The 15434-nt window shown below is 41.7% G+C and overlaps 1 protein-coding gene across 1 annotated transcript in view; it reads right to left on the bottom strand.

The window, feature by feature from the left end:
- The window catches only part of GPBP1L1 (GC-rich promoter binding protein 1 like 1), a 1437510-nt gene that overhangs the window by 810932 nt on the left and 611144 nt on the right, over positions 1–15434 (bottom strand). The window lies entirely within an intron of this gene.

Below are 15434 nucleotides of genomic sequence, written 5' to 3'. Positions count from 1 at the left end.
TGTACTTTGAGAAATAAGTTTTTCCAGGCACTGTAATACCTTCTGAAACTACTGCATTTCTAAAGTAATTAAGCAATTTATCATTTTAAGAAATACTTCAAATAACTGTACATTGCAAATGAACTGGACAGAAGAAGCTTAGTCAATAACATTGCAAAGTTAATAGCACCTTGTGAATAAACTGTACACAACACACTGAAACTTCCCCAAAATGGCAGTACCTTTCTAGACAATTCTTTACAGTGCAAGGAACACTCTGTAATGGCGGCACTTTGCGAATAGACAAACCCAGTACAAGAAACTTATCTAAATGGGTATACTTTGACTGTACTTCACAAAATAGTTGCACTTTGCACACAAATAACTCTTTGAAATACATACACAGTAATAAGCACTCACTGCAAGCACTTTACACAGTGAGACACAAATAACTTTAGTTATGCCCTTGATACAATATGAATCCATAGTTATGCCAAAACACAGAACCTTGCCAAAAAAACATGCAGTCGCCTTGCTTTATTTATGCTTAATGTGCCTTTTTTGCCCTTATTATATTTGTTTTGCTCACAATCTTTTCTCATGCCCACTATACTTTTCTTGTGCTCATTTCAATCTAAGCATGTCCGTTTAGTCTTAAACATACTCATTTTTAGCCTTTAAACCTGCTCGTTTTACTTTTCTGTTAATCGTTTCATCAAACACCTTTGCTTTAAACATTTCCCTTAGTTAATAGGCCTTTGATGCCTCCCGCTTGTTTAATAATGCATTTTGTGCCCTTGTAATGCCCCATCTTGTCCTTTTTTATGAAATAAACAGTTCATGCATATTCTCATTACCTTTTTGCTTCTTTTCTGGTTCGTTTTCGTGCTCGTTTCTCTTAGTTTACCTTCACTGTCATCTCTGTACCTCATGGCTCCAAATATTATTTCCTGCGATCCCGGTTCTGACAGTGTTACTCTTCTACTTTGGACACAACAGAATAGTCTTCCTCGGTTCTGTTCAAGCAGCTTTATTTTGTACAAGTACATCACAAAAGAAGTTTACTGACTAACTTAAGGAACTTGTATACAAGCTAAAAACCAAGTAAAAATCCACACAGCTTCAAAGAAAGCACCAATAAACCAAGTAAGAAGCCTCTCCAGTGAAACAATAAAAGCCCCGAACAGCCTGGAATCCTTCATGAAACTTTTATTAAGCACAAAATCCACCATAAACATTCACAATACGTTTTTGTTTAAAATATACTTCATCAGATGTGGGCTGTCATTGAATCTGTACCACATATATAGTTGACTACAAGACTACAACATAATAATTAACCAATCACATTCTAAATCTAATTAAAACATATTAAAACATGTTGAGTGCTTACTAGTTCATAAAAAAACAAGCCAAACAAATTTAAAACCTGTTAAACCACAAAAGCTACAAACACGAAGCAGTTAAATACAACAATCCAGTCCAGGAAATAAATGAATTTAATGCATTCTAGCGCCTTGGCATAAACTGCCTTCAGTGGAATAAAAAAGCACATACAAATCATTCCATTTTATACATCTTACTAATACAATTAAACATTTAATTAATCAATTAAATTAAAACTTTCCAATTACAAGAAATATTCAAGCCATCTGGATTTAAAGTGCCAAACTTTAAAATAAGTAAAGCTTCCTTGTATAGAAGTTTACTTTTATCATCATAATAGCTACTTCTTTCTACATGCTCCAAAATAGTGCCCTGTAAACCTTCAGGATTTCCATTATGATATTTTAAAAAATGTTGTGCAACTGGACTTTCATATCTACAGTTTTTTTATGTCTCTAACATGTTCCTGTAAATGGGACTTAAAAGCCCTTTTACTTTCTCCTATGTAAAATTTGTTACATGGGCACTTTAGCACATATATAACGCATTCAGTAGTGCAACAAAAATTAGATAAAACTTTAAATTTCTGTCCATTAATATACTGAAAATTCAATGCAGCACACTGACAAGAAATACATTTTCCACAAGGAATGGTACCCAAAGCATGTACATCATAAGGTATACAGGCACTTGGAGTCTGGAATTTACTATGTACTAACCTATCTTTTATACTACATCCTTTTTTAAAGGAAAATATAGGTTTAGTACATAGCTCAGTAAATTCTTTAAATTTCAAAAGATACCCCCCAATACTGCTTAATAATTGAGACTACCTTATTGCTCAATAAGTCATATGTCAAAACCACATGCATTTGCTGTTGTTCCCTATGGGGTTATCCATTTATTGTATTAGCACTTCTATTATTATACATCTTGCTTGTCGCTTTGACCCTTTCAAGTGCTTCCTTCACAAGTTGTTCCTCATAACCTCTACTTACAAACATCGTTAGGGTCCTATTATACTCTATTTGCAAATCTTTCAGTGTTACACAGACGTTTAATTCTCATAAATTCCCCATAAGGTAATGATTTTAGCAAATGTTGGGGATCGAAACTACAGCCATGGAGAAAATTGTTTATATCTTCAAATTTCCTATGTATACAGGTGGAAATCATTTCATCAACTCCTTTAAGATTTAAATCTAAAAAAAAAAAACACTTCTTGACCACAGGCTGAGATTTCAATTACCAAATCAAATCTATTCTTATTCAATTTCTCCATAAACATATTTACTTGATTTCTACCCCCCTTTACATAGAAAAATAAGATCTATGTATCTGTAGTAAAGAAAAACATATTTTATGAAAAATTCTTCTCTATACAGATATTCATGTTCCAATAAGACCATCATAATATTCGCATACATGGGTGCATATGGAGCACCCATGGCTGTACCTTGCAACTGGTGATATAACTTCCCATTCAATTAAAAAAAATATATGTTTTAAACAAAAATCTACTAGTTACACAATATATGTAGATACTGGGCTGTCATTTAATGCATATTTTAATGCTTCCAAACCGAATTCATGTTTAATACTAATATACAAGCTTTTGGCATCAATTACTAGCCACATATTTTCTTCCCATTGAATATTTTTAATCTTATTCAGAAAATCAAATGTATCCTATATATATGACATTTGTTTCTTAACCACTTTTAAAAAAATATATATAGATTTGCTTTGCTCGCTTAATCTTTTCTCATGCCCACTGTACTTTTCTTGTGCTCATTTTAATCTAAGCATGTTGTACTTGTTGTTCAACCATCACATAAAATCCATCGCTTTAGTAAAAAGTTCATAAAAAATTAAATATTGTTGATACCTGACTTTTTTATATTCGACTTTTTATATTCTTTAAACTGACTAATCTATTTCTCTAACATAGAGCTCACTCTAGTGGGTTTTTGATGCAGTAAAACAACAAATACAACATTTTTTAACATATGAGGCTTTTAAAACCACAATGGACTTTTAATACTCACAACAGGTTTTAAATTTGTGTTTGGCTTGTTTTTTATGAACTAGTAAGCACTCGACATGTTTTAATATGTTTTAATTAGATTTAGAATGCGATTGGTTAATTATGTTGTAGTCTTGTAGTCAACTATATGAGATACAGATTCAATGCCAGCCCACATCTGATGAAGTATGTTTTAAACAAAAACGTATTGTGAACGTTATGGTGGATTTTGTGCTTAATAAAAGTTTTGTGAAAGATTCCAGGCTGTTCGGGGCTTTATTGTTTCTCCGGAGAGGCTTCTTACTTGGTTTACTGTATACAAACTAACTGCTGTAATCACACACGCTTACTCTCTGGCTGCACTCCCACAATGGCACTAGGAATGGCACGTGCTTGGCATTCACATGTGCATGCTCAGTCTTTGATATGCTTCTCAAAGGCACAGCACAGGGCACATGCACTCAGATCTACAGGAGGGAAAGGAATACTGCAACATGGAAGAGAAGGACCTCTATGGTTATAGTAAGATTTTACACAATTCTATGTCCTCCTATTCTCATGTTGCAGTATTCTCACACGTGGGAGAGTAAGAAAGCTCAAACAGTGATATGGGTGTAGGGAGATGATGCAGTCTCCAAGAATCCATGCAGGATGGCTTTAGCAAATCTGCCCTAGCTCTAGAGATGCAATCCAATTTGTTGTGTTTAGTGAAAGTGTGGATTGAGGACCATGCAGCTGCCTCTATGATTGTGGCTGTAGCTAAGCCTTTAAGGAAAGCCCCTGAAGAGGCCACAGCTCTGATAGAATGGGCTCTCAACGTGTGGGGTAACGGTCTTCCATGGAAGGAGTAGCAGAAGGATACAGTTTTGGAGATCCATGAAGATATAGTCTGTTTGGATACAGCTTTCCCCACAGCCCTGGGATGAAAGGATATAAAGAGCTGGGCTGAACATCCAGGGAATGGAGCACTCCTTCACTATCATTCTGTGGTGAAGGGAAGAAGGTGGGTAAATGAAGAGACTGGTTAAAGGGAAAGTTCACTGACCACTTTAGGCATGAAGGAGGGGTTAGTACGAAGACAGACCCTATCCTTATGAAAAATGAGGTAAGGTGGAATAGCCAAGAGTGATTGTAACTCAGACTCTTCTGGTCGAAGTTAGGGCTACAAGCAGAACAGTTTTCCAGGTACACACATTTAATGTGGCTGAAGCTGCTGGCTGAAAATGAGTAGTATTAAGCTTCTCCAGAATGAAATTCAGGTTCCAAGGAGGAGGGACGGATTTTCTCGGTGGTCTGATATGAAGGACCCCTTGAGAAAAGGCTTCACCTCTAATCTGGATAATAAGTGTGGAGAGAGGGGCACACAGGCTGAGATAGCTGACAAATGGACTTTCACTGAAGAATATTAAAGTTCAGATTTTAGGAGCTCATACAAATAGGACAAAACTACAGGTATATCTGCCTGAAAGGGGGTCTAGTTGCCTTTGAAGACACCAAGTAGAGAACCTTTTTCCATTTGGATAAATAGGATCTCCTAATAGTAAGTTTCCTGGCCACCTGCAGGACAAACAGCACGCCCTCCAAGTAAAGGTATCAAAGGGATCAAAAGTTTATCGCCCACAGGGTAAGACAGAGTTTGCAGGTGTGGGTGGATGACCGATCCCTTCTGTTGTGTGATAAGGTCCACCTTCTGAGGCAACCTGTGGTGACTGCCCTTGGCTAATGATAAAAATGGGGGAACCAGTGCCAACTTGGCCAACAGGGGATCACCAGCGAGACTTTTGTCTTGTCCCTCTGAATTTTCACCAGGACCTTCTGTATTAGAGAGAAGGGAGGACACATACAGGAATATCCCCTTCCAGGAAACTGAGAAGGCATCCACTCTCCAGGCTTGTGGTGAGTGGGACCTTGAGCAGAATAGCTGTAATTGTCTGTTCTGGGGGGAGGCAAACAGATCCGAGTTGTGCTCCACTGGTGGACTATGTCTAGGAAGACATCCCTGTTAACATCCATTTGTGATTTAGGGACACTGACCCACTGAGGGCATCTGCCTGTTCATTGTCCTGTGATGGGATGTACACTGCTTGTAGTGTTACCTTGGACTGAGAGGCCAGCTCCCATGCTTGTGTGGCCAGTCTGCAGAGTAAGAAAGACCTGGTCCAGCCCTGTTTGTTGAAGTACCACAGCACTGTGGTGTCTGTGAAGACTTGGAGGGGACCTGGTTGCAGAAGAGGGAGGAATGCCTTCAGGGCTAGGAGAAGTGCAGTCATCTCCCTTATATCAATCTGTTTTTTTCTGGAGGCAAGGTTCCCATTGAGCCTGTACCTTGAGACCATTCATAGTGGCTCCTCATCCCAGACCTGAGGCATCTGTGTACATGCACTGAACTGCATTCAGGGGCTGTAAAGGTAGTCCTGGATTCAGGTGAATTTGCTGAATCCACTACCTTATTTCTTTTTTCAGGCAGGAGAGGAAGCACACCTGGAAGCCTTGGGGTGGCCGTGTTGGGACCAGACATTCTTCAAGTACCACTGGAACTTCCTTATGTCTAGTCTGGCAAGGGGCAGCATGGGGAGAGTGGCTGCCATCAGACCTAGTAGGAGAAGAAATTCCCTGGCTGAAATGCAGTTGAGACGGAGTAAATTCTGAAAGAAAGTAGTCAAAGAAGTTACCTTTTCTGGTGGGAGAAAGGCCTTCATGGCATCAGTCTTTATTCTGCAACCCAAGAAAATTTTGTCTTGGGAGAGAGTAAGGGAGGACTTTGGTAGATTGACTGTGAAACCCAGACTTCCTAGGAGGGCAATGGTTAACTGGAGGCATCTCTGTACAGTACTTGCTTCCTCTGCTTGGATGAGGTCATTTTCCAAGTATGGGAAGATCTGTATGCCTTTTGTTCTGCAGAAGATTACTACTGGGGCTAGACACTTTGCAAATACCCTTGGTGCTGTGGATAACCCAAAGGGCAAGGCAGTAAACTGATAATGCGAGGATGGCGCAGCAAAACGCAGGAACTTGCAGAAGTCTGGGTGGATGGGGATGTAAAGGTTTGCCTTCTTCAGGTCCAAAGTGGCCATGAAGGCACTGTGTGTCGAAAATGGAAGAAGGGTTTGTAGGAATAGCATGCGGAAGGAAGGTACCTGCAGAAAGGGATTTAGAAGAGACAGGTCCAAGATGAGTCTCCATGGCTCATCCCTTCCGGGGGCCAGGATGAGCCTGGAATAAAAACCTTGACCTTCTTACCCTGGAGGTGGACACACTATAGTTCCCTGAAAGAGTAAATCCTGAATGACCTGAGGTATGAGGTGGATTTGGCTTCTTGGAGGGAGGGGAATACCTTTTGGAGAAGGTCCTTCCTGCCAAGTCATAAAATACCCTTTTTCCACAATTGAAAGAATCCAGTTGTCAGAGGTGGTTTGTTGCCACAGGGGGACAGAGTGACAGAGGCAGGCAGAAAAGGGCAGATGATGCAGGGTGTTTAGCCAGTCACGCATTGTTAGGTCTGTTTAGAAAGGGGTGCCTGGAGTATTATGAGAGGAGCTAGTTCAATTGGATGAGGGTTTTTCTGGCTCCTTTTCTTGGCTTTGAAGAAGAGGGTGCAGGTGCCCTTCTAACAAAGCTTGGTTTTGCTGGGTAGTCCCTACAGAATTTAGGAACTAGGGATACAAGCCGATGCTTCAGATCCTGTAGTTTTGTTTTTTTAATGCGGATTTTTGAAAAGTCCTGCAGATTGCTTACCAAAAAGGAAGTTGCTGTCCAGGGGGACATCCAAGATCGTTTCTGAAATCATCTGGCAGAGGTTGAAGTCTAAGAACCACGAAGGCACACCAAGTTGAACTCACACTGCACTTTAAAGTGCAGTGTAAGTTCAATTTGGTGTGCCTTTGTGGTTCTTAGTGTTGGTGTTTTGGAAGATGGTCTACAGAGTTTGAAGTCTAAGCTAAGAATATCTATGTAAGACAGAAGCAGATACAGCTGACCTGGCTGAGGCTTCGGTAACATCGTAGCTGCATTTTATTGAATGCATGGCTACTTGTGCTACTAAGGAAAGACTTGAGGCAACTTGAGGCTTAGTTGGGGAGTCAGGCATAGAGGAGAGGAGAGGAGAGTAGAGGCCTGGAAAACTAAATCTAGGGCATACTTTACCATACGAGTTTGGTAACAGATTGTCCTAAAGGCCAGGGTTGAGGAAGTGTACATCTTTCCTAGCCTGCCCATCTCCTTACTGTCCTTATCTGATGGCAGCAGAGAAGAGGATGGGATCCGTCTAGATTGTTTGTCAGCAGCCACATAATCACAGCTGGGTCTGCCATGGGAGGTTTGATAACATATTTGTGATCAGGAACCTTGTAAAACCTGTTTGTCCTTTTTGGGGCTGGTGGCTAGGATTCTGTGGTCTTGGAAGCAAAGGCAAAGCTGTCCAAGTTAGCAGGAATCACAGGAGGAGCAGCAGAGGGAGAGGGGTGCTCCATCTGCAAAAGCACGAAGTATCTCTTCTGCAGCTCAGTCATTTGGATGGAGTCCCACTTGAAATAGTCTCTCATTTTGGAGATTGTTTCCCCAAAGGTTATGTCTTCTGGTGGGGAATCCCCCTCCATAAGGAGCAGTATTCTAGGGGGAGAGGCCAACTTGGAGGCATAAGTAACAGACTCATCAGAGGGAGCAGAAGAGTCCTCCTCTTGAGTATATGGAGGTGGTATGGAGCTAGCAGAGGCAGGCCTGGGACTTTGCCTGCTAGTCAGGCTGATCTTCCGCCGGGGGAAGATAAATGCCTAGTCTTTTGTTTTTTGAGAGGAGGAGTCTTTTGAGCAGTCTGACAGGCTAAAGGCCTGGTATCATACGTCAGGCCTGGGGTTGTATTGCCTTCCTTGGAAGCAAGTAATGGTGGCCATATGGGCAAGCCTCATTCCCCTTCAACATCGATGGAGACTGACGTTGCAGAAACCTTCACGGACGTGCTGGCTGGAGAAGCAAGGGACATTTCCGAAATGCTACCCGCCGAAGTTGCCAGTCCTACTGGACATTCCATAGTGCCTAGAACGGAAGCTGGTGAGACTTCTGAAGTCGGAGGCACAGTGTCAGGTCTAGAGATTTTGGTCCTCTTTTTAGGCAGCTCCGCCTGGATAGCCAATTTAGGATCCATGCAGAGGGCAAGGCGCTTCAGACATTGGTTTTCTACAAACAGTTTAAGGGCTGCCAGAAGGTTGAGCAGGGTCTTAGGGGCAAACGACTGGCAGATCTTACAAGCTGCATGGTCGTGAGATGGCCCCAAGAAAAGCAAGCAGAGGTCATGTGTATCTTTGTGCGGAATTTGCCGACCGCACTTACATTTTCCCTTCCTAGATGACATGGACAGAATCAGCTAACAGATAAACAGCAACCTAAGCTTAGCCAAAAAATAAGGAAAGATTCCCCAATAGTCCATAGCATGGAGTAGAAGAGCAAGCTGACAGACTGCAGCAGAGATGTTCTGAGGTCTGTGTGTGCAGACGTTACATTTATGGCCCACGGTTTATGGTCCCTGCGTGTGACATCCCACGCACCTTACAACAGCCAGGCTAAGCTTTTGTACATGAGCTGGACGTTTGGGTTGCCTGAGGCGGAGGCTCTCACATCTGATAATACTGCAATATGAGAAAAGGAGGACATATGGCTGTGTGTTAACACCCCTGAGGAAGGCTGTCGTGCTGCAGGATATGATGTTGCCTGGAATATCTTTACCTTAGGCCGAATAACAAAATGCAAAACATTTAGTAAGCTACTTGAAAAGGGGCCTGTTTTGTTTTCTGCTTTACCATCTTCTTCCTTCTGCATAGGAGAAAACATCTATTCAGACTTTGTGAATTTTTTAGTTCCATTTAAAAATCAAAGCTGTCTGTGCAAAACTAGGGCATGGAGAGCTTCCTCCTGCTGTTCTGAGGCTTAAAGAATAAAACTTGCAAATTAATGGTTTGGTAAAGGAAGAGCTCAGAAACCATCTTGTGTATGAATGAAGGATATGGATGGATTCCCTATTCTGATAAATTAAGAATGGTTCTTTACACATTAAGGCCTGTACTTCAAAAGTTTTCCTACCAAAGGCAATGGCAATCAGACATAGTATCCTCAAGGATGAGAACTGGAGAGAAGGTACATGCAGCATGGTTCAAAAGTTCCCAAGTTTAGGTTTTCTTGTACATACTAGAGATCTCATAATGGCGCCCTCCTATGTCCCCACACTTGGAAGGCTTGCACATGAACCCCCCGAACCAGATCCGAGGCATCTGTGGGGAGGGCCACTGTGGGTTGTGGCACTTTGAAGGGCATCCCCCGGTTCTGAATGCATTGCTGTAACCATAATTTGGATGCGCTTCCTGATACATGGGAAAAGATGGGTTTATTTCTAATGAATGGGTGTGCACCATCTGTTCCTAACACTCATGGAGTGTTCTCATGTTCAAGCTGGCAAGTACTATCATTAAAACAAAGGATGACATGTAGCCCTAACAAATGACTCGCACTCTAGCTGAAATTTCCCTTTGCTGTAAACCGTTTTAGAAGTAAATGCACAGATGTGTATTTTTTCCATATGGAAGGAAGTTAGGTTGTCTTCTTGGGAGCCCATTTGAACAGACAGTTCCTTGAGGATGTCACTTCCACTATGCTGATGGCGAGATCCAAACTCACAAAGCAATTCAGTGTGAAATCCAAAGCCTTGAGGATCCTCCTCCAGAATCTCTGCAGGATGAGGTAATCATCTTGGATACTTCTGGTTTACCTTTGTGCTGAAAGGGAATTACTGAAGCCAAACATTTTGAAATTATTCTTGGTGCAGTAAAGACGTCAAAGAGCAAACATGTACACTTAAATGCTCTTACAACAGGTTGAGAGCTTGAAAAGATAGTACAAAAATATACTGATAATAAATCCCTAATAGACTACATACTGGAAACAATGACTAGAGCAAATGAATGGCCATTGTTTCTTAAACTGATTGCCTTCTGCTTAGCAGAAGTTACATTCATATGCCCTCAGCTCAGCCCTGGAAAATAGGTTCCTCAGGCATAGTCAGATGCATCTATGGTCACGTTCTGATTTGGGAAAGAAGGTAGGAATATGACACACTTGTTTATCTGGTGGTAATACCAGAGACATTTTTCACTAAGCAAAGCAAAAATACTACACAGTGGCTAGAAGAATGGATTCCATAAATTGCAGAGCTACCAATGGATATTCCTTACATTAAGTTTGGGACTTTGAATTATAAGGTGTTAAGAGGACTGTCAGAGGACCCAGATGAGCTGTGTACAAGAATTCCATCAGCTGAATACTGACACGAAGAAAAAAAATGCAAATTCTAGTGGTCAGCTTAGCTCTCCAGACTGAATACCCCTGGATAATGAATAAACTGAACAGTGCTCTGGGTAATTACTTGCTAGGTTGTTTAATTTGTCATTGAAAACCTAAGTGATCACATCAGGGAGACAAATGTTACCTAAACACTTTTTAAGTACTAATGAAGTTTCCTCATATGCAGTCTTGCATATGGAATTAGTAGAATGCAAGAGGCCATGAACCCTACGGCTTCTTTTGGTCAGCTAATTATTTTCTCTTGAACTGCCCTTTCTTTCTCTCTTTTTGTCTACTTGCTCTCATCATGCCTCCAGCAGAAAGTAAACTAAGCAGGGCATCCACTGTATTTGGCAGGGAAGTGAAAAAGCAGTTTCAGACTGCACTGTCTTCCCAATTTCTCCAGCTTTTTAAGCACCTGCTCAGTGGGAGGTCCAAATAGCAGCTCCTTTCCTAAGGGAGCATTAAGATGCTATACTTTCACCTAATATGGCCAGGGTGGGACTCTCTGCCAGACATGTGTTTTAGTAAAAGACTCCACTGCCCCCCCCCCCCCCCCCCCCACAAAGTTGTTGCTAACTGGGGCGAGAAGCTGAGGCTCTATAAGGCCACCACTTCCGCATTGCCTTGTCTATGTACTCAACCTAGCATTTCAGCTGCAATAGAAGGGCCCTCTGAACTACAATGTGCAAGTTTTGCAATTCAGAGTGCTGAAGTAGAATGTGGATGAATGATGCGACTTCTCAAAGCAGTTTAGTACTCAGCCCCCTCCCCAGGAAGGAGATTCTTGGTTGAAGCCCTAGCAAACCCTTCATAGGAATCCATGAGTACCATAGCTTCACTGACAACTGGGCCTTGTACAAATAGGTTGATAGGTGTTTACTTGGCTAACAACCAGAAGGGTCTTTTTAAACCTAGCCACACATCCCAAATCTCTGACAAGTTCTGTTACCCTTGATAAGTGTAAGCAGGGGCTTGGGAGATGAAATATTTACAAGCAGGGGCACAGGACATGAACCATTTACAGGCTGCCTGTGTCCATTAGAGACATAGGTGCCAAACCAGGGAATTTCCTGTTCCTCATCCAACTGTCCAAACTACATCTAAAGTGGATTAGAGAGGAACTCTGCTTCACATGGATGGGGAGCCTGTGCCACAGACTAGAGAGTCTCTGGGATCTAAACCTGTCTCTAGCAGGTCCTATTTATATCACAGGCAATGTTTAAGTCGTTATAATGGGTATTTCTGATGCTGTTTGTTTTGCAGATATGGAGGTGGTCCATCAGAGTGGGGTCTGACAATGCCTGGCATGCCAGGCATAGATCTCCCCTCAAAAGCTTACAGGAGTCAGAATACAGAGATAGAGCCTTGAGGCAGTCTGCATAGGACATGTAGGACATATTACATGTGCCCTGTATTCGTTTAGTGAACAACCTCTGTGGATGTTCCAGTTGTTGGATATGCTTAGGTACATACCAAAGGAAGCACTGCATTCGGTGACAGATCTGATGAATGCCGAATAGAAGGGAATGACGACTTCCTTAAACCCAGATGCTATACCTTTTGTTTCTAATTTGCTCAACATAGAATGATTTCCTCAGTATTATAGACATGTGATGGTCAAAGGCTAGGTGTGTGTGTGTATTAGTGTTTGTGTGTGTGTGTGCGTGTGCGTGTGCGTGTGCGTGTGCGTGTGTGTGTGTGTGTGTGTGTGTGTGTGTGTGTGTGTGTGTGTGTGTGTGTCCAAGTCCCTGACTACTGGGTCAACTCTTAGAGGTATGCTGTCAATATGATAGTTACCAGGGGGGATGATTTCCCAAAGAATACTATTAATTTCTTAGCATTTACCTTTAGTCCATGGCTCTAACACCAGTTTGTTGGTCTCAACCCTTCCTAGAGAACGTGCGTCAGTAAGGGATTAAATGACAGCTCCTAATTTACAATTGTCTGCAAATTTAGTCAGCCAGAGGCCACTGACATTGGTAAGTAAATGCCAAAAATGAGCGGGCCCAGGACTGATTCCTGAGGGACTCCACTTATGATTGGCCTCTTTGTAGAAGTGGACTCCCCAATTCTAACTTTATGAAACATACTTTTACAAATACTTGCAAAAGCCTAAAACTCTAAAAATAGTCAGCCTTCCTGGGAGCAGACATTGTGGTCAGGTTCCAAAGATGCACTGGGGGATTTATCCTACAAGGCATCAAACACTGAGGGAAAAGTGAAGCATTTTGGCTCTAGCAAACAGCCCACTATATGTTTTTAATGCAAATTATTCCTTAAGACTTCCATTTGAAAAAATCTTTCTTCCTGTTGAGGATGTCCTCAAACAAGAAAACTTATGGAGAAGGCAGAGCTGATGGGTTTTCCTCTGTGTTTAATTTACAAAAAAAACGCAGAGAAGGCATTGCTAATTTGGGGGGAGGGGTTCCCTTTTCATTTTTAAGGGGAAACTCTCCTGACAATGATGGTTACTCTAATGGCAGCTGCAAGTTCTTGAGGCAAAGAACAAAGTCCGTTGCCAGCTTCATTAGTTCTTGCGAAGGGATGGAGGGCCCACCTAGCTCAGTCTGAGGTAAAATGTCAGACATCAAAAAGCCTGGACATCTTGCCTCGTTTCCAGAAGTGACAGTCTTCTTAGAAGTCTCTGGTCATGGGCAGGCACTAATGACTTCAGTTTTTGAGGCACTGACACACTGGAGCACAAAAGGCCTACCAAACTCTTGAATCAAAATATGGGAATCAAAACCAGATCCTGATGGATGGGAACCTTGACCTACCAAGAGCTGCTGGTTTTGTTTCAGGAGGACATGCTGGAGGTGGCATTCTAGGGGGCATCAGATACCTTGGGTCAAGTAGGCTTCAAAGTCAAGGGCTAGAAAAACACCTTACAAGACCAGAAACCAGTGCTTAAGGTGGTCTTCAAACTCCACTGATATTGTGAAGGCCTCTCAAAAGTCGCTCTCTCTCTTGAGTGTATGCGTTTAAAACAGGGCTTCCTCAGATGCCATAACTGACACTATGGTAGACCTGGAGTAAGTGCACAATCCTTTTCTGGTTCAGACAGTCCAAGGCTTGGCTCTCCCTTTCGAAGCTGCCATGATGAAATTACCACAGAGACAAATGGCAATGCACTCACTCCATAATCAGAAAACATACCAATTACAGAAGTCTTTGTGCGGGACTTGCATTCTCCAAGTAATGTAGTTATTAACTTTAGAAAATTACATCTATCCCTCACTCCTAAAACCTTAAGTAAATTATTAACTTACTAATTAATCATTAATTATTTATTTAATTTTTAATTTACACAATTTATTAATTTTCCCACCAAAAGGTGTACTTAGCTGTACTCTGGAAACCAGGCCAAACCAAAAGACCGACAAAGCTTGGTGCTCACACTGACTCAAGAATGTTTTTACTAAATCCATAAAAAAAATATTAAAAATTATACAGATGGACTTCCCTCTTACACCACAGACATGCTGATGTCCAGATGGGATGAGGTACCCCACATGGGGGGGGGTGAAAAAGCTGTGGAAGTCAGGCCAGACATCAGGCCCTTTGTAGTAGGCCCCATGTAATACCATTTTTGCAACACAGAATACAATTTAAAGATGGCACACGTGGATTTAATTTCTATAACAGATATGTGAAAATGTCTGAGGTAAGGTAATGTCAAGCCTGGGCATGGGGAAAGACCGAACAGCTCTGAAACTTGGGATGAAGGCCACATTCATCCAGCAGCACAGCTCCTTATGAAGACCACAATTATGATGCAAGTAAACATACTACCTTCTCATTCATTTGGTTAGCGTTTCCCAGACTGTCCACTAAATTTCATCCATTCACAACTGCTTCCCTCAACTTTAAGTGAAAATCCTGATCATATTTCTCAACTTCTCAGATATGTCTGAAAATGAATACTATAAAAAGAGTACTGGACAAATAAAAGGTCCCTGCAATACTCCACTAGTCATTTTCCTTACCCTTGACACCATCCTTCTTACAACTACATGCTACCATTTAATAATTCATTAATCCAATGTTTTAGTCTTGCTCCAGCAGACTCAACCATTTCCATTTTTTCCAGCACCTCTCTGGGTGGGATTGAATCAAAAACCTTCCTGGAATCCAAGTACACAACAACTACTGCCATTCCAATTATGATTGGAGAACATGACAAAGGATCAGGTTTGTCAGGCTCCACCTGGATGAGAACCCAAGCTGGTTGGTGACCTGGAGATTACCATTGTGTAAGAAAGCACCCAGCAGTTAACTGACTATAATTCACTTGGTCTTCAAGACACACCTTCACCAAGCAGCACCTCAACCCACCTTTGTACCTTTCTGAGCTCTATGCTCCTGCGGTCCTGCACCTGGCTCTTTTACAACATTCAGAATATATTCTGTGAAGTTCAGCAGACTTCATGCTTCCCTTGCCCTAATGCACACTATGACAATGCACCAGCTATGCAACAGTGCCTGTCTAGAGAGTCCATCAGTTCAGCCACAAATCACCAACACCCTCCTGCAAATCAAAAAAATAAGCAAGCAACAAGGACACAAATCTAAATCTACAGTAAACTCTCAGTTAACCGGCACCCATGGGGACTGGTAGATGCTGGATAAAGAACAGTTGTGTAAAATCTTACCATAACCATAGATGTCCTTCTCTTCCATGTTGCAGTGTTCTTAGTTTGGAAGTCCCCACCTC

The sequence above is a fragment of the Protopterus annectens genome, chromosome 4.part1 (genome assembly GCF_019279795.1).
Source record: "Protopterus annectens isolate FY-2018-M chromosome 4.part1, PAN1.0, whole genome shotgun sequence".
Classification (NCBI taxonomy): domain Eukaryota; kingdom Metazoa; phylum Chordata; order Ceratodontiformes; family Protopteridae; genus Protopterus; species Protopterus annectens.
The sequence above is the reverse complement of the archived record's forward strand: the minus strand, read 5'-3'. Positions and strand labels throughout refer to the sequence as shown.